This window comes from Nothobranchius furzeri, chromosome 10 (assembly GCF_043380555.1).
Source record: "Nothobranchius furzeri strain GRZ-AD chromosome 10, NfurGRZ-RIMD1, whole genome shotgun sequence".
NCBI classification, from domain to species: Eukaryota; Metazoa; Chordata; class Actinopteri; order Cyprinodontiformes; family Nothobranchiidae; genus Nothobranchius; species Nothobranchius furzeri.
Window position 1 is genome coordinate 53,329,363 of NC_091750.1, and position 20,234 is coordinate 53,349,596.

Consider the following 20,234-nt stretch of genomic DNA (forward strand, 5'->3'; position numbering starts at 1 on the left):
TGAAACTGACATATTTCACATCAAACCAGGTGATCAGTAACATTGGAGCACCACAGGGGACTGTACTCTCACCATTCTTTTTCACCCTGTACACCTCAGACTTCCAGTACAAATCAGAGACCTGTCATCTACAGAAATACTCAGATGACTCTGCAGTTGTCAGGTGTGTCAGAGATGGACAGGAAGCTGAGTACAGAGAGCTGGTGGAGCGCTTTGTGGCATGGTGTGGAAACAATCATCTGACCTTGAACGTGAACAAAACAAAGGAGATGATTTTAGACTTCAGAAGAAACAGGGTGGAGTCAAACACTGTTTCCATCATGGGAGAAGAAGTGGAGGTGGTTGAGGAATACAAATACCTTGGAGTTCACCTGGACAACATGTCGCGTGCACGTCCCATTTGCCGGTTCCGTTAGAACCCAGTTCCGTTAGAACTTATGAGACTGTGCATCTATCAGGGTTCAGTGGGGATGTCGGTGAGTATTATCGTACTAGACCCTGTTTTGGGCGTCCTAGGTTAGAATCATATCTTTTATTTTAAAGGTGAAATGATATGCAAGACTTTTCCTTTGTAGTAGCTCACTTCTTTTTAAGCAATCCCGTTATTTTTTGGTTAAAATACTGGGGACGAAGCCCACCGGGAGGCCGACCCGGATGGCAATTCTTTGGGTTATTTGGATTAATTGCGCCCCTACCAGCTTATATGGATGGTTGGTAACTATAAAATGATTCTTGTTAGTTGATCAGGCTAACATAGATTTATCAATTTATTTAATTAATCCAACCCTCCAGCTGATAGAGACTTTTTCAACTTGCGAATCAGAGCCAAAATTAACCACTAATGTTCTGGTTTTATCATCCTTAAGACAACTCGTCACTCGCGGGTGAGGGAGGAGGCAAGCTCCTCTTATCTTAAGGTTTCTTTATATTAATTCGTCACAAACTGTAAAGTAAGTCCTGATAACTCAGGAACCTATAATTAATATGCTTACCTCTGTGCAATTAATGGTCAAGGCTCCCACTTGTGAAGCTTTAGAGAAAACCTGAAAGAATCAGGATTATATTTCTTTTTCAAAAAAGTTTATTACAAAATCAAAAAATACAAAAATGAGTAGATATGAAAACAAACACTTCCCCCAAGGAGGGATTAGTTCTAATGATTAACTTAAGGAATAAAGAGTTGATTTACACCAACTCGGTTCTTCTGAGAATCGCCCCAAACTTCTCTGTCAAAAACTTGTCTAGTTCTGCTTCTCTCCAAAAAACTTCCTGTCATCCAGAGGATGGGGGATGGGGGATGGCCTCTCAGAATCTGCTCTATCTCTCTCTGTTGTCTGCCCCAGCTGCTTGTCGAATCTCTGAATCCCTCAGCTCTTGCAGAGCTGCTCTTTACATACCCTTCCTCGGCCAGCTTAGACAAGGTAAAAAGTCACATATATCATTACCTCATGACAGTGAGGTCATGGGGTCATTTACCAGATACACACTTTTTAGCTCAACACAAGACATTTGGTATCATTTTCACTACATGCAGCATTCACATGAGGGCACAAATTGTTACATGCAGCATTCTTCTTAACACAGGTCATTACATCATCTTTTGCAGCATTCTTCAGTTTCCCTCCAATGTTCCTGAGAGAGCTTCTGGATCTGATGGGCTTGTCTTCACTCTGTTCTCCTCCAATCCCATCTTTCCAAGCCAGGGGTGGATCCAGGGGTGGGGCCATGGGTGGAACCAGAGAAGCCAGCCTGCCTCTTGACCCTTTGCCTAGTTCTGTCCCCGACAGCAAGTTCTGAACTCTTGTCTTTTTGACCCTCCTGTGACCCTTGTTTCTGACCACAGTTTTTTGACCTGCAGCCCAGCTCTTGTCGTCTGGCTGATTTTGCTTGCACAAGCCAGTTCAGTGTGGCCCACCTTTTGACCCCGTTTCTTGCCATTGTCTTTGGCATGTGGGGACTGGCAACAAACAGACTGGACTGGAGAAAGAACAGCGACACCGTTTACAAGAAGGGACACAGCAGACTGCACTTCTTGAAAATGCTTAGGTCCTTCAATGTCTGTAGCAAGATGCTGCAGATCTTCTACAAGTCTGTTGTTGAGAGTGTAATCTCTTCAGCTATCGTCTGTTGGGTAGTAGCATCAGAAGCAGGGACCTGAAAAGGCTCAACAGCCTAATAAAAAAGGCTGGTTCTGTTCTGGGGACGACTGTGGAACCACTGGAGGAGATAATGCAAAGAAGGATTCTCCAGAGAATCAAGAAAATTATGGACAACCCTGAGCATTCTCTTCACAAGACTGTCCGACAACGGAAGAGTGTCTTCAGTCGGAGGCTTCTTCAGTCTCGCTGCAACACTGACTGTTAGGTATTTTCATTTTCCCATCCAGGGTTACCTGAAGGGAAAGCTCACCACGCAGGGCTTTTATTATCAAGCTGATCAATTTAACCCATACTAATCTTATTAACAATAAACCATTTAGACTTTTAAAGTGGAGAAAGAGATAAAATGATACGCACGAGTCGGTGGTCTCTTTGCTCTCTCGTCGGACCAAAGCCCTCTCAAGAGTATTTCTTAAAAGACACACAGAAATGATAAAACACACACACATTTAGGGAGACAAGCATGCACTGGCACAGGGTGTTCTTACTGATAAGCTAGGACTGGGAAGAGGCAAGGTCAAGCGCCTGTCTGTTGCCAGGGAAGAATAAGCTGGATGAGTTTCGTTTAAAATAATGTATCCATAATTTATCCAACACTGACCGCTACCGGTGATGCTTCCTGCCAACAGCCATTGTAATAAACAAGAACTCTTTGACGACTTGATTATTATTATTATTATTCTGAGCTACTACAACAATCAATTTCCCTCTGGGATTAATAAAGTATTTTTGAATTGAATTGAAGTTATGTCACACTGTCACTTAACATTCATAGACTCCAAATCAGGAAGTAAGACTCCAAATCCTAACGTGCTAAGCTGTACTCTGATGGGGCATTCTGCTAGTTCCTGAAACAGACACATCTGAGCGTTTTATTCCCCGAGTTTGACTTACAAGGCATTCATTCCTACTAAAGACCACAGCAAAAGTATTGATAAGTGAACTACATCTTTAGAGCTCTTTTAACTGCTTTAGCTCTTCTATGGAAGGTGTATTTGATTAAGTAAATAGCTTAAAGGAAATTTAATTAGCTGCAGTGACCAAACACAAACTATTGTTCCAACTAATGACTTTATTCTGGACATATTTTAATTTAGATTTACATTTCTCAAGAATAATCACTAGAATATATGTTTGATACAACCCTTAAAACAGTTGGATCCCATTCAGTCAGATTTTTTGAAGATGATTTTGCACAATATAGTAATAATAATAATAATAATAATAATAATAATAATAATAATAATAATAATAATAATAATAATAATAATAATAATAATAATAATAATGAAAATGTCCGACCTGGGACTGGGAGATTGGGGTTCAAATCTGGGTCAGGTCATACCAAAGACTTCAAAATTGGTTCAGAGGTTGGATTGGTGGCTTAAATGACCAGATATTTCGTGAGCGCAGCCACAGCTACAGCTCACCGCTCCCCACGGGGACGGGTCGAATGTGGAGATGACTTTCACCAGTGTGTGATGATGACTATGGGACTTTGACTTATTAAAGTAAAATCAATCTTCATATGATAACTGGAGATTTTCATGTACTCCATTTACACTACCTCAGGGTTTTACATCGGCTCAGTTGAAATCACTAAAGACTGACTGACTTCCTGACATGCTTCTGGGCCATAATACCAACAACTTAGATTACATGATTTCATTTTAAAGTAATTTTAGTAGCATTTGGGGTAAAGGTTTTTCATATCATAACTGTATTTCCTGCAGAAGTTCATGTCACTGATCACAGACTTCATTTCAGATCTTCCCTCGAAGAGGATTGCTGGTTTGACTGACTCATCTGTTTTTGTTGTGAGTGATGCTCTGTCATTTCTGTGTTTGCTAAGTTTGGCTAGCTGTGGCGGCCATGTTTAATGGAGCTGACTTCAAAGTTTGTTAAGTTGTGAATGAAACGTCCAGTGAAAATTTTATTTAAAATTCAAACTTTTGTCTCTGAGACACAATCACAGAAAGACAGAACCATGATCACCGGTCTTTCACCCTTTGCCAGGTGGAAGAGATCACCCCCAGGATAGTTTCCTGTTTTTCACTCTGAGAAAATGTGGATTTGTTTGTAAAAACAAAATACTCTCAATATTTATGCCAGCTGATGAAATGTTTATTGTGATTTTGAAAGAATATAGAAAATATTCCAGTAGCCGCCTATGAATCACTTACAAACAGGAAGTGTTAATCATTTGTACTGTTTTTGTTCTGATGCCAGTTTGGAAGGCAATGTTTTTGTTGTTCTAGTGTTTTTATTTAGCCAGACCAAGAAATTTTCTAATATTCATTAGATTTCCTTTACATTCTTTAGAGTGAAATACATAAAACTATTGTTAACACTTTAGGGAACACAAATTAACCATTAATTAGCTGCCAATTAATATGCATATTAGTGGACTACTAAGTCTGAATTAGTCATTATTAAGCTATTAATAGGTGCGTATTGCCAATGCTGTAATTCTAATATTAACAGGCCATAAATTAAGAGTTTTATCAAAATAAGCCATTCATCATGGTTTGTTAACTCAAAGTAAATGGTTTGTTGCTGATTAACGCACACACTAATTAACTCAAATCAATATGTGGCTTTTAAAGAAGTAATTCAGGGGGAATAGTTATTCTGCAATAATAACCAAAAATATTATGTTCTGGTATTATGTAAATAAACACCAAACTCCACATGTTAATAGAGCCTAAACAACAATCAATTAACCACTTGTAAGCAATAATATGATCCCCATTCTAAAGTCAGATTTTGTTCATACCTAATTACTAGTAGTCGAGTAATAATTAACCACTTAAAGGCAAGAATATGTTACCACTGAATTACTTCTTTAAAAGCCACATATTGATTTGTTTTACTTAGTGTGTGTGTGTTGATCAGCAACAAACCATTTACTTTCAGTTAACAAACCATTATGAATGGCTTCTTTTGATAAAACTCTTAATTTATGGCCAGTTAATATTAGAATTATGGCATTAGTAATACGCTGTTAATAAGTGCTTAATAGTGACTAGTTCAGACTTAGTAGTCCACTAATATGCATATTAATAGGCAGCTAATTAATGGTTGATTTGTGATCCCTAAACTAAATTGTTACCAAACTATTAATTATTGGCTCCATAATAAACAATTTTTAAACACAATCCTAAAAGGATTTAGGCTTAATTGGCTGAAAATGAGTAAAAATCACACGGGATTTTCCAGAATATCTCTTGTTTTAGGAGTAAAAGAAAGGAAACGCTAAATCAGATAATCAGCTGGGTCTTAGTTTCCTGACTGCTAGGGTTGGTCATGCTGGCAGATGGCATGCTGTCTCGTGTCACAACAGCATCATTTTTGATATTGACACAATGAACATTGATTAAATACTCTGAGACACAGAGCTGCGGCAAAAACGTTTTAAAATCATTTTAGGTGGAAATAAAAGGAGGAATTGTCAGATCTTCTGATGTTATTACATTCTCTAAAGTAAAACATGTTTATTGTGGAGATGCTTTAATCGGATGCTGAGCTAAGTTACTTATTTTGCTAAATCTGATGTTGTCAGAAAATCTGTAACCTAATATATGAAAACCAAACAAGACAGAAGCTATAAAAACAGAAAATGAAAGACTTCGATGGTGCACACAGAGCTGTAATGTGGTTAAAGTTTCATCAAAACACTTGACTGACACTGATGCTCACAAGTGATCCTGCATGACTTTTCTGTCACTCTCTCTCTCTCCACAGGGAGCAGATCAGGAGTCAGAAGTGCCAACCAATCTACATCAAAGCTGAAATCTAAAGAAAGAGCCTCACGGTGCTATAAAAAGTGAGAACACACTCCTGTAGCACTTCAGTGTCCAAGAGTTTATGGACTAAAGATCCTCAGAGTCCTGAAAGGACGCTGTCTTGGGACTTTGGACGAGTCTTGTTGGGAGGAAGAAGAGATCAGATGGTGTGGCATCACCTTCTCCCCTGTCAGCCCCACTTTAAAAAGTGAGTAGGATTTTCTTTACCTTTCTTTATATTCTAATAAACATACAAACATTTGTGGAGTGGTTTCTCAAAGGCACAGTGTGTAATGTTTCTACTTGTTCACTATCAAATTCTGTGCATCCCGTTCACAAACGTGTCCTTTTTTATTAATGTTTCTCACCAATGTGTATTCGTGTATTCTAAGTATTCCGACAGCTTGAGATTTTACATTCTGATGCCAGGTCTACACTGGGGGAGGAACGGCAGTGGGACGGTTTACTCGCCTGCTTTGCAGCGCTTCAATTCACACCGGGGGATTCTCAGCTGCGAAGCGGCTTCTCCGCTTTCGTCCTTGTTGGACTCGCGAGATCATAAAAGCCTTTGGGACTATAAAGGTCATGGTTTCTTAATGACATCTAAAAGTTAAATTGTCTTAACTTTAACCTTCTGAGATCTGAGCTTCTGTTTGATTTGCATTTATAATTTCTTTGCAGCTAAAACTTTATTTTTGATCATCCAGTAGTTTATAAACTAGAGTTAAAAAGTAAATAATAAATATATAATAACAGTAGAATTATATCTATGGAGCTCCATAAAACTTCCTGTAGTATGTAGCTAGAATGGACCCATTCCCATGAATTGCACAAAACACATGACATGTACCTCAGACCCTGTCTTTCTGTTTTAATTTAAATGGAATCTCAGAGAATTTAAAGTTACAGATCTCTTCCAATCGGAGCACGGTGCTGATTGTTGCTCTTTGTCAAAGTGGCCGTAATCAAATCTGACTTTAACAAATCCATTAACAAAACTAACATCTATCAGCTGTTGCATGCTGAACAATTTGTGGGGTTGGCTGAAGCAAGCAAACAATCAGCAGAGGTTTTTCTTAAAGCCAGCATCCATTAAAATGTCCTAGCTATCAGTCTGTGCTCAAAGGAAGGTGAAACGTATTCATCGAAGATTAATATGTTTCTACTTATTAGCGTGACATACCACATGCTATTCAAAATCAGAGATAAAATGTTCTTTTCTTCTTTTTCGTTATAAATCAATAGAATTTTTTTTTTGGGTGTCAAATGCTGTTTTTGTTGCCCAGAAATCCCGGAGCTAAAGTCAAGTTTAGTTCTGAAAATCAGGGTGAAGTCACTCAGCATTCAGAGCAACTCTTTCTTAGGACCTGAAAACTCCCACTACGGATATCTGCTGCATTTGAATCCCACACATTCTGGGAGTCATGCTGCTCAGAGTCGGATCTTTTCTGGGCCTTGGAGGCGGTTTGCACCCATTTCTGCTTAGAGAAGGTGGAACTCAAACATTGCTAAATGCAAAAATAAAAAAACAAATGATACTCAAAAAATCTGTCTAAGAAGCAATGGCCGATCTTGTAAAAAATCTGTAAAATTCTAAGTTATGTTGTAATTTCTTTTAAAAAAATATCCAAAGCGGATTTTAGCCAAGTTTATTACTTCAGCCAGTCAAAGGAAATGCTAGTGGGTGTTTTCTCTCAGCCAGTGACTTTAACAAAAGCGCCAACAAATGAAAAAGCAGCAGAGACATGGAGAAGTAAATAACCGCCTCAGAATTATGAAATCTATTTTCATAATGTCAGTTTAATGTTATCTCATCCTGGGCCCAGGTGTGGCTGCAGCTGGCCTGCTAGGACCAATCAGAGCAACCTCACTATGGAAATCAATCAGCGGGGCAGTCCTCCATACACCTAGGAAGACAAAGAAGAGTACATCCTGTTTCTAAAGGACTGGAGCATCTCTTTCTACTCGAGTCTCAAAGAAAAGTTCAAGTCTAAATCATGCAATGTTGATGCCAAAGTCATTTCAAACAAGTGCCATCTATGTAGTTTTTCTCTGTTGTGACTCTGGCACTAATCCCGCCCAACGTCACTCTACAAACATTGAGCACTATGATTGACCGGGCCTGAACCCATGGACGTCACTAGGATTGAGATATAGGGGGGGCTTAGCCCCAGGAGGTTGACCTTGAACATTTTTTTCACACCCTGCAAAAACTTTGTCAATTAATTCATTACATGAAGAACATTCAACAAAACCTATTTTTTTTACCACTTTCTTTTCCTTTCCTACCTTTGTGCATTTTCTCTCTTCTTTTTATAAAAAAACACTTAATCAGTTCATTAGTGGGGTCTATGTTGAAGAAAGATTTTATATAAGTCCATTAAAAATTAGATATGTTATATTTCCAAATAAAGCTATTCATTTCAGTCTACTGCACTTAACAGGGGGAAATGTTGCAGTCATTTGTTTAATTTGTTTAATTACAACTTGCTTGATTATAAATGTTACTGAAATATGACAAAGAACAAATGAATAATTGTCAAACTTTTATTCTGCCAAATGAGTGTGCAGTTGACAGTTTTAATATATGAATAACACTGATATGATATGGAATAAAGGAGTATGTAATTAACAATTACAAGACAAAATAACAGTATATATAAAAATTAGGCCTGGGACTTAATTAAAAATTTTAATCTAATTAATTAGAGGCTTTGTAATTAATTAATCTAAATTAATTGCATTTTAATTGTTCAGGAAAATGTGCTCTCAAAGCAAAACTTAATTAAAATTATGAGACAGAGAATTAAACATTAGACATAGTTATTACTGTAAAACTAAAGCTTTTAATTAAAAAATGCATTTTAATTAATCAAATGTCACTGTGTGATATGAAACAAGACCCAAATCAACTAAAATTTATAATTACAAATAGAAAATGCCTGCAAAGGGTTCCTGGGCCTTTAAATAGTCTCTCTGTCTAGTTGAATTACTGAAATAAATTTGACTTTGCACCAGATTCTAATTTTTCCAGTTTTACTTGTTTGTATGATTGGGAGTTTTTATTAGCATTTCTACTCATAATGTAGTAAAAACACATAAATAATAATCCTTCAAAATGACAGTAGAACAGGCACAAATATGATCTAGGACAGGGGTGTCAAACTCATTTTAGCTCAGGGGCCACATTGAGGGAAATCTAGTCCCAAGTTGGCTGGACCGGTAAATTAAAAACAACTTCAGATTGTTTTCTTTGTTTTAATACAATCAATATAAAACAAAGCTGGAGCCTGAGGACAGTGTATCCAAAATAGTACAAGTACAACACCTGAAGTGTACTTGAAAATTTGAAAAGTAAATAAAAATAAAAAACATTCCTTAGCGATTCAAAGAGCTTACAGATCACATGGCTAGATCAGTTTCATGCAGCACTTAAAGTATATTTGACTCATTTTACTTTACATCTTTTAGCTTTCACCAGCACATCAATATCAGAAGTCACATCCTGAGTGGCGGCCAACTTCAGGATGTGATTCAAGTTCTTGTGTGAGCCTTGAGCGCCGCTTTGTTTTATTTATACTCATTACAGAGAAAACTTGCTCACAAAGATAAGTTTATTTTCACTCTACATTGTAAAGTATGAAAATAAAGTTTACACAACCATCTCGCGGGCCACATGTTTGACACCCCTGACTAGGACTTAAATGTGCTAACTTTTAACACCAGAGCAGGTATGACATATTCTGAGAATGATCAGGAACACTAACTGGTTCCAGTTGGATGACTGGAGGATGATAGGAAGATAAAAGATCATGGCGAGGAAATAATGATCTGACGAACAGGTGAGTGGACCTTCCTTACATGGGAAGTTCTGCTGTCATGTTAATACGGGGATACTGCAGACCCGCAGATTCACACCTGCAGCAGCGAATCTGGTGTGATCTCCAGCCTGACCACAACTTTCTCGCTGCCCCTGATGCACTTAAGCATCCGCCCCTTAGCTGATGACAGCTTCAACACACCTGCTGCTTAATGATAGTAATGCATGTGATGTTTAGACAGAGACTCGTCTCAGAAAAGTATAACTCCCCGACACAATTGTTTAGAAAATCATCAGAAAAGTTTTAGAGTGTTTCTGTTTTAACTTAAACTTCTGTGTTCAACTTTAACTTTCACGTTGTTTGTGATTGTTTAGAGTAGTGAGAACACGGAGCGTTCTCCCAGCGGCAGCCAGGTGCCTCTCGTTTGTTTAACTACTTTCATGAACTACTGTTAAGGCACAAAATTATTCTGTCTGGTGTTTTCAGCGCTGCACAGATGTTACGTAAATGTTAAAAATATAGCTTACCGCAACTTTTGCAAAGTTTCCAGTGCCATCGGGCAGCCGAAGAAGAGACGATCTCTGAAAAATGTCCACGACACGGACTCTGTTGTTGTCTGGAAGTTTTTTCTTTTTTTCAAGTTAAGAAAAGAGGCGGACGTGTTTCCTAAATCCTGCATCAGTCCAACAAGGCAACTTCTTTCTGTTTTTATTCCGTTTTAGTAGCCATTAGCACTGTGCATTGTTGTGTGCGTCAGTGATATTCTGTCTACGAGGAAGTCGTGCAATGACAAAGGTTCCGTCGTGCTCGAAATGCAAGCTGCGATTAAATGCGTGAAATTTTTTTAGCGTGTCGTTTTTTTTCTCCAATTAATCAAAATAACGCGTTAAGGTCCCAGCCCTAAAAAAATCAAAGATATGGGGGCTTGTGATTATTTTAGGGGGGCTGAAGCCCCCCTAAAACGGACCTAACGACGTCAGCGCCTGAACCTAACCAGGCCGATGGTCAACAGAGCTAAATCTTTTGCTACTTCCACAATTTTAATCCAGTTTTCCTTAAAATCTGACTTGAATCTGCAAATTCAAGTATTTAACTGTACATTTACACTTTTTGAAAATATTCTAAACATAAATTAAAATTTTCTAAATATAAGGTTATGTTTTTTAAATATGACTTGTGCTTAACTCTAGAATTTCTGCTTGTGTAATTTTATTTATTTCCAGAAATATTTTCGATGTTATCTGTCTACCATTAACATTGACCGATATTGGCATTAAAATGTAATACTGGAAAATATCTGCATGATTTTTTACTCTTAATGACCCAACTGTTTTATATTGGTATCAGAATTTAAGACTATATTGGTGCATTGAAAATTGGTAAAAAATAAACAATATTGGCCATCCCTAAGAAAAATCATTTGGATTTTATTCTGAAATTAAAAAAAATCTATTTTAATCTTTAATATTTTATCTTTACTTCCGGAGTTAAACTTCAATCTTAGCGTTTTGACTTTAATCTCTAATCTGGGAAGTAATACTCCTTTTGTTCCTGTTTTTTTCCGAGTGGCACTAACAGGCCTCCATATAGATGTTCAGAGATGAATTTAGATTTTAGGACACAGGGTGGAATTTAAAATGTGACAACAGGCAGTTTGTTATGAGTTGGCTTGAAGACATGATGACAAGACTGCTGTATTAGTTATGTGATGTAACTTGTTCGTAATTTGCTTTATATTGTGTTTTGAATGATGTGTTTTCTACAAAAGCCTCTCACATTAATTTAATAGTTCTGAGTTTTGCTTTTAGGCGTGGTTAGTTGTACACACATGTCAGGCCTCGATTATGGCTGCCAGCTATAATTGACCATTAAAAGTGTTGGAGATGATTTCTCACACTCATTTTTTTTTCTCCACCTGTCTGGCTGTGAAGCAAACAGAATTGATGTCTGAATGCTGGTAACAAGCCTTACAGATATACTCTCAGGTGGAGCATCAAAGCATCTGCTTTTAATGTCACGCCTGATACTTAAAACTTTATTGTTATTGTTTTTGAATGCCTTGTAATTCCAACCAGACACGGAGTCAGAGGTGAAAGAGAAAAGAAAAGACAAAAGGTGGGGAGAGAGGGGGGAAGAGGGTGGGGGTGGGGGGTTCCACAAAAATAAACAATAATGAACAAGAGTCTGCATCTAGACCTGCAGAAAGAGACAAGAAAAAAAGGCAAAAAACCAAACAAAAAAATGGGACACAACAACAATACAACAAGATCAAGCTATCACTGCGTCAACTTGATGAAGAAATATATAATCAACATTGTTTCACTGAACAGTCACACGATAATAAATCACAGTGCACTAAGTGCCCACCATAGTCTTAAGACCTGTGTTTAACGTGCCCAAGCCCATACTTTTGAGAGCACTATGTGAGCACCTGTGTGTGTACACGCGCTTGCTTATGTAAGGTTTCTCTATAGGAGCGTCCAATAGAGAGTGTGAGGGACCACAGATCTGCCCCCTAAAGATGTGTAGGAGATGGGGGGAGCTCCAAGTCCCAGAGATCCAGGCGCTGCCCCAGAACACAGGAAACCCAAGGAGACTGCAATCAGAAAGGCCCCCGCCCCCCTCGAGTGGCACAGAGGATCACCCCGGGGGGCCACAACCAGCAGCCGGCAGAGTCCCGGGAGATATCAGCGGCAAGCCCACAGGCCCGCCCGCAGCCTCCCACCCCCTAGCCGTCCTAGCCCGGGACCCAGGGGCGACCACCCCCGCCGGGGACCCAGACCCCACCAGGCCGCCACCGGAATTGATCAGGCAGATGCCAAAAATCTTAAACCCCCTGACCCGGGAGCCACAAACACTCAGGCACACCAAGGCACCACACCCCACACCAGGTGTGGCAGGGGGAGGGGAGACGAAGATCTATATCATCAAAAGAAGTCCCAGGAGAGGGGAGGAGTCAAAGACCCCACCTGACATATACAGTCATACACAAACACAATCACACACTCCCTCCCTCATGCTCACACATACACATACAACCAAAGACTTACAAAAATGCACGCCGGACACCCACTCATGCTCCCCATACACACCCTATTCACTCTGGTCCCGGTACTGCTGCACATTGGGGTACAACCATCACCGGTTACCAGAGTTTGACCCTTTCTGCTGGGGTGCTGATGAGCAGGCTCCCCCGCCCAATGCTGAGCACAGCAACCCACCACCCCAGACCCCAACCAGACGGCCAGATCTCCCTCCTAGCCTCCAGCCCCAGGAAGCCAAGCGACAACAGAGGTGTGCTAAGACCGTTAGTCTCCCACCACCTGCTCCAGTATAGTGTTGTGTGTTAATGAGGTGTATTCCATGGCTGTGGTGAGCGGGCAGTGCGGGCATTGTCTGGCCTATGCCAGCTGATGCCACCGCACCACCCCACTTGCACCCACAGCCCTCGGTGTCTAAGTGCAGTTTAAAATTGGAAGTGGGCACCGGCACCCGGGAGGAGGCTGAGAAATCCCCCTGCCAAGTGCCTTTGAATGTGCTCACTCCCAAGGCCCTAAGTGTGTGTTTGCGTGGAATGTCGTCGGTGGAAGTGTATACGGTGCAAATAAAATTGGGGGGCAGGCTGCCACAGGAATGCGGAAATGGGGTTCATACCTGCACTCCCTGACTTGTCCACCCCCCAAGGTCCTACGTGCATGTTTGTGTGATGATGTGAGGGAGCAGGAGGAGAGAAATATGCGGGAATGGGGAGGAATGGCTGGTTGGGCTTAGCCCTCCAGCGAGCCAGCTCCCCCACTGGCCCCAATAGGCACCTCTGTTGTCAAACTGCCACCCAGGGCATGGAGACCCCAGCCCATCCTGCTAGGGCCCAAAGCAGAAGCATTACAGAGCCTCACGGAGTCCGAAGACACCAACCCAGCCCCACCCCAGCAGAATATCTATGCCCATCCCTGCATTTGCACAACTTCCAGAATATATAAGACATAGGACATCCAGGTAAGGTTGGGTGCTCCCCCTCCTGGACCTCCCCCTCCCCTGTGATGGGACAGCAGAGAAGCAAAGGTCTACCCAAGGCCCCTGAGCATGGGCCATGCACTTCCGCATGTTCCTGCCTTCTTCCCAGCAGCATACATGTCAGGACCCGACCCCCAAGGCCCCGCCCAGATCCCCACACGGGGCCGGCCACCCCGAGCCCCCAGGCCCCCACCCAGACCCGCCCAGGGGCAATGCAGCTGCCAGGCAGTGACCCATGGCCGCCGCCAAGACCTCCAAGGGGCCCCACTCACAACCGCCAGTAGTCCACCCCCCAAGGCAACCCAAGCACCTCCAGAGGGGGGCAACGGCCCCCCAGTCCCAGACATCCCCAGCGAACCCACCCCCAGGGAACATCCGGATACTCCAAACTCATACCCTCCACCCTCCCACCCACATCATCCCGCAGGACTACATCAATGGTCCCCCATCATCGCTATGTGATGGAACCAATCAAAGGAGCCCAGAGAGATTGATTTGAAGTAGAAGCAGAGGCTGTATCAAGTGTAATATGATCTAACAAAAGATTTCTATACTGGTTAATGCAAAGAGTTTCTCTATTTTTCCAATTAAAGAGGATAGTTTTCTTAGCGATGCATATGGCAGTCAGAACCACATGAACTAAAGATGTTTCAGTCGGGACATCGTCCAGGTTTCCCAGTAAACAAAGAGAGGGGGTGGTTGGGATATGACATTTCAGAGACTTCTCACATTAATTTAATAGTTCTGAGTTTTGCTTTTAGGCGTGGTTAAGTGTACACACATGTCAGGCCTCGATTATGGCTGCCAGCTATAATTGACCAGTAAAAGTGTTGGAGATGATTTCTCACACTCATTTTCACCTCTTAAGGCTCAGCTTTTGTTTTAAGCCTGGGCCTCCCACAGCCTCGCCATGTTTATACTCGCCAGGGTTGAATTCAAATTAAACTAATTAAGCGTAACTACCCTTGACTTAAAAGAAGGAGATAAATTTTTCTTTATTGGTCCCATTTCAAATCATCTAGTACATTTCTTTAATTATCAAGGATTTGACTCTTCCTGCGAATAAGTTTCCTCCATTTTCTTCAGTAGCAACATTAAACACATTGCAAATTAATCTAGAGGCCAGTGAAGCCTTGATCAAAACCCAAATGATCACCACGGACACAGTTTGACACAACTAAAGCTTATTCACCAGCTAGGCTTACTGTCCAAGTGCATCACACCTCAGAGTGGAAGCTCTCTAATAAAAGCTAATTGAAAATAGATTTATGAGATGCTTATTTTTAGAATTCAGCTGCTTTCATCCATTTGATTCAGCCCTCTCTGGGTTGGTTTCCACATGTTATCGACTTAATCTGTGTCCTCCAAATCAAGCTGCTACTTCTTGACTTAAGGGACCAGCACCATTTTAAAACAGACCAATATAAGATATAAAATGTTATTCTTGTCAAACAGAAAAAATGTTAACGGGAGATTCTGACTGTTTTGAAGCACGTTTCTTTGTCAAAGGTATAAATAAGTATTATCTGACAAGTTTACGTTGGAGATCCTGCAGAACTGATGAGCCAACAGCTAGCTTCAAGTAGCCAAATCCCAATTTTTAAAGGTGTGGTTCATTGGAAAACAAATTTTTAATGATTATCTCTGATGAAAAATCAGTCACTCTGAGTTTTTCATGCAGGCTGAACATGAGTCTCCCACATCTATTAGCATCTGATGAAAACAGACGGTGAAAATCTAGCATTTGAAAATCCTGACAGATCTGTATCAAACTGTCACTTAACATTCATGAAATCACCCATCTTGACTCATGGTGGAGAAGGCTGTTGTTGGTTTGTCATCCAAGAAACAGCAGAGAACGTCCCGGCTAGTAGAAGCTATCGTTAGCATTAGCAGCTCCACTACACGACAGAACTCCATCTTATTTGTGGAGATAAAACATCAGTGCTGCAAAGCAAACAGGGTTAGTGGTAGAGCTGCATTGGAGCTAGCTAATCAGAGGTGAGATGTCCAAAAATCATTAGGTAAGACTCCAAATCCTGTCGTCTGAAGCTCTCCTCTGATCTGGCAATCTTTTTAGATCCTGAAACAGGCACACCAGGGCTGTTTGTACCCCTCACAAGAAATTAATTTCTACTAGAGACCACAAATGCATTAACTAAACGAGTGAAGCACACATTTAATTTTGCATTATAGCAGTTCTCAATCACTCAATCACACCCTCATGAAAATAAAGCTGTAAAGCAGAAAACAGAAAGCAAACTCTTTGATTCAATTTTTCTTTCTCACTCTCTTACAATTGCATGTAAAGTTAATATTGCAACGGTGAACCAGATAAGTGTCATGTCATGTAAAAGTGCAGAAAAAGGGACGTTTTTACAGACCTAAACCATTTATTTGTAAAAAAAGATCTGATTTGTTTTATGTAGCGTTGGAGTACAAAACTGTTTATGTTTCAACATTTAACATCTGCATGTAGAAGGGGACGTTTATGGCAGCCAAATTTTTATGACTTTTCGAGTTTTGTTTTATGACGTATGAGCCGTGACGGTTATTTGTGAGGCTCTTTGGCTGGTCTGCGTCAGTCTGCCAAATGTCTGAATGAGAGAGTTCAGTTAGAACGACCAACAAATCACAACAGAGACAAGCAATCCGATCTCACACCAACCCCACGACCCTGCTTTCAGCTGAACAAACACCGTACTAATGTGCTAAAGAAATGCGTTTGGTCTGATTAAGAGTGGTTTCTTTTATATTTACGTTTTGCAAAGGCAGAAAATCATCAGTTATTGTCTTGTTCAGGTTTGCTGGATAACTGTAAAAGTAAAAAAAAAAACTGGCATATTTATTGGACTTCAGGTCAGATCCAGTTCAGTTCAGGTGACTAGCTCTTCTGTAATACCCTTGAGAAGCTGCTGGATTATACTATCGATCAAGATTGGCTGCAGCGCATACCGACCATCCTCCCCCTCTACATCCTGTCAACTCACGTTAGATTTAGCCCCAGCTTTGCAAACAGTTCAGTTCTATTGCTGCAAAGAGATGTTATCCTGTTGTTAATTCTGGGCAGATTTAGCTGTGTTCTCGCTATACCCACCCAGTCTGGGGCCACAGCAGAACTTCTTATGGTGCTGTAAAGATAAAACGTGTTATAGCTGTGTAAAGCTATACATCAAGTGACTCCGGAGTCCTTTGAGCTGGGAAGCTACCAACAAACAACCCCACCCTCCAAGCTGCGAGTAGTGAGAAGTTCTCACAAAGTGCTGTACAATTTCTGCTATTTTGAGAAAACAAATGTCAAATCTCTGTATGGTGAATTCAAAAAAGTGAACTGTAAGTCAAGTTTTTTTTTATCGCTCCCATTTACACGACATTAAAGGGGCATTATGGAAGTTTGACAGCCAAAACAAGTATTGAGATAATAAATTTCTTCTTCATACATTCTCCTGCAATGCCCTGGTCCTGTAGAATGAGCCCTGGCATTTTTACTGTGATTGCCTATTTTTCTGTAAAATCGCAGAAAAAGAGAGCTGCTCGGGTCGAGCAGGCTGCTTCATGCGCGTTCACGCTCAGGCATAGCCCTCCGAACCGTTCTTTGAACGTTGTTTCAGCTGTCATCAAGGATATAAATTTTACAGATGCAGAAGACACCACTGGTGATTTAGCTTGCCTAGTAAAGTTTCGGGCGTTTGTGCAGAAGACCCAGGTTCAATTCTCGACATGAACATGGTTGTTTCAGAATTTCGTTTTTACAATAATGGTATATTTTTTTTACAATAAGATGCCCAAATTTTTATTTGAGACTCGCCAAACGGCATTGAATTCACAGATAAAAAAGATGTGGGTTCAACTTTCATTTTGGAACAATTTTTCAAGCAAGGGAATGGAATTATCTGAGCATGCAGGAGAACTGACCCATCATAAACCTTTGTCGGCTGTGCTGAAGAGAAAGGTACAGAACCAAATTATTTAATTAATTAGCTGCGTGTTCTCCTGTCCTCTGTCCTCTGGGCCACACACACACACACACACAAGGGACTGTCAGCTCTCAGAGCTCTGTGAAGCTGTCAGGGGTCAGCTTCACAGAGTTTCATCTCAGCTGTCATTTTCGTTAAGGAGTGTGCACGTACAGCATGCGCGCCTCGTGCACGAGCCTCCTATTGAAGCTGCCATTACGCTTTTGGCCAGAGGGGGCAATCGCAAGCATAAAAATTCAAAACTCCCTATAGTCCCTTTAAGATACAAACATCCAAAGTCGGAGAAAGTGCTTCCCGAGTCGTAAACACACAGCTGCACAATGAAAGCCCGGGCCTATTTTGAGTTGAATCTCTAAGTTTTAGTTCCAACTTTTCATGTATGGCATCAGTGGCATTTGGGCATGTTCATCCGTGGTAAAATGGTGCTGATAAAATGTGCAGAACAAAGATCTTGGGCTCGAATCCCAGCCTGGGGTCCTTCTGCAAAGAGTTTGCATGTTCTCGCTGTGCACACATGGGTTCTCTTTGGGTACTCCAGCTTCCTCCCACAGCCCAAAAGCATGGCCGTCAGATAGAGGTTGACCAATATTGTTTTTTTATTGCTGATACCAATATGCAGGGAACATGGTCATGGCCGATGGCTGATATGTTCTGCCGATTTTCATGGCCAGTATAAAGTTTTTCATCTTATTTTCATGCTAAAATATCACTAATAACATCAGTTCATGCAAAAAATTTCTGAAGATGTTATTAGTGAACGTAAAAATACATTTTAATTAAATTCTACAACACCACCACCAGCACCGGGCTGCCCGAGAATGTGCCTGACTTAAATCGGCTTTACAAAGGACAAATATCAGGCAATGCTGATGTAAAAAAAAAAATAATAATAATAATACAGTAAATATTGGCCCAATATATTGGCCATATCAGTCTACCGCTACTGTCAGGCTGATTGGTCTTCCTAAGTTGTCCTTAGGGGAGTGTGTGTGCATGGTAGTTTGTTCTGTGTGTCTCTGTGTTGACCTGAGATGGACAGGCAACCCATCCAGGGTGTACCCCGTCTGTTTGCCCGGAGACTGATGGTGATAGGCACAGCCCCCCGCAACCTTGCGTGGTATAGATAGTGGAAGGATGGATGTCTCAGATTGACTTAAAATACAGATTTTAGATTATTTCATGGGCTAGACTTTAAACCATCCATCTATCCATTTTTGGCTTATCGAAGGTTGGCTTAAGGATCATAGCCCAGTCATTTTGGGGAATCCCAAGGCACTCCCAGTCTGGAGAGGATACATGATCCCTCCACCATGTTCTGGCTCTGTCCAAAGGTTTCCTCCCTCTGTGACGTGCCTGGAAAACCTCTAGTACTCCTGGAACCAAGCCTGAGAGTTGAGCATGGTAATGGTGGAGCCTTGGCTCCTGTGTTTTAGCCAATCTTAACCCAAAAAGGGTGATACCAATTAATTATAATGCTTTGGAACATCTAGTAATTCATGATTAAGATTTATCATTACCTCAAACACTGAAAAAATACCAGATGATGCAAACAGGATGTTAATTTGAAACATTTGAGCAGCAAAAAAACTGTGACAAATCATCGTTGCTGTTTCATTTGCCTTATCGTTTATGCTAAATTTAGATTCTGAACATGGGAAAAGACTTATTATTCATGTTTGTTCTGTTGTAAAGAATAAAATTTGTGTTTCCAGATGTGTTATTTTTGAGTAATGCAGTGTGTCTGAATGAGAAATACGAAACAACTTAAACCTCACAATCTCTGTGATGGCTGAAAATAACTGGGCCATGATTCCCTCCCTTTCCACTATCACTCATCTCCTGCTTTATCTTCGTCATCACTCGGCCCATCGTGTTATGCATCATCTTTTCCACATGTATGCTCCGTAAGTCTAAAATGTGATGCATGGACATGCCGTAGAGATAAGCCGTGTGCCACAATTATCTTTTTTTATTCTTGCCATCAGTGAAGTGGATTTCCTGATACATCAGCAGCTCCGTTGGCAAATCTAAAATCCAGTTTTCCAGATTCTGTGAGGGTTTTAGTGAGGAGATGGGATTCAAAAGTCCTGCTAAAAGCTGCTTTATGTCACTCTCTCTCTCTCTCTCTGTGTCTGTCCCTGTCTGCTTTTTTATGTAAATCGATCCAGCCTTGGGTTCCAGTATTAATCTGTGTGTGCGTGTGTGTGTGGGGTGGGGGTGGGGGTGGGGGGGGGGGGTCATTGTGTGTGTCATGTGTACTCTGCCTGAGGCGGCTGGATGTCTGCCTCACACATTACCCCACATCCCCTGCTTCACTCCCCACTAAAGATAGTGGACAACAGCCATAGATCATCCACATGTGGGTTAATGCATTTAGTTTAATTGTGCATGTACAAACAAAGTGCACTTCTTCAGTTTTCGCACACACACACACACACACACACATGCACACATACACATGCACACACAAAGGGTTTC

The 20,234-nt window shown here is 40.9% G+C and overlaps 1 protein-coding gene across 2 annotated transcripts in view; it reads left to right on the top strand.

Moving 5' to 3' along the window:
* Window positions 1-20,234, top strand: part of flrt1a (fibronectin leucine rich transmembrane protein 1a) — a 73,388-nt gene that overhangs the window by 45,281 nt on the left and 7,873 nt on the right. Inside the window, exons 2-3 of one of the 2 annotated variants that reach the window (XM_054730677.2) lie at window positions 3,927-3,976; window positions 5,904-6,152. The gene's annotated coding sequence lies outside the window, so the exon portion shown is untranslated. The remainder of the gene's footprint in view (window positions 1-3,926; window positions 3,977-5,903; window positions 6,153-20,234) is intronic. The other variant, XM_015961200.3, reaches the window with a different exon arrangement.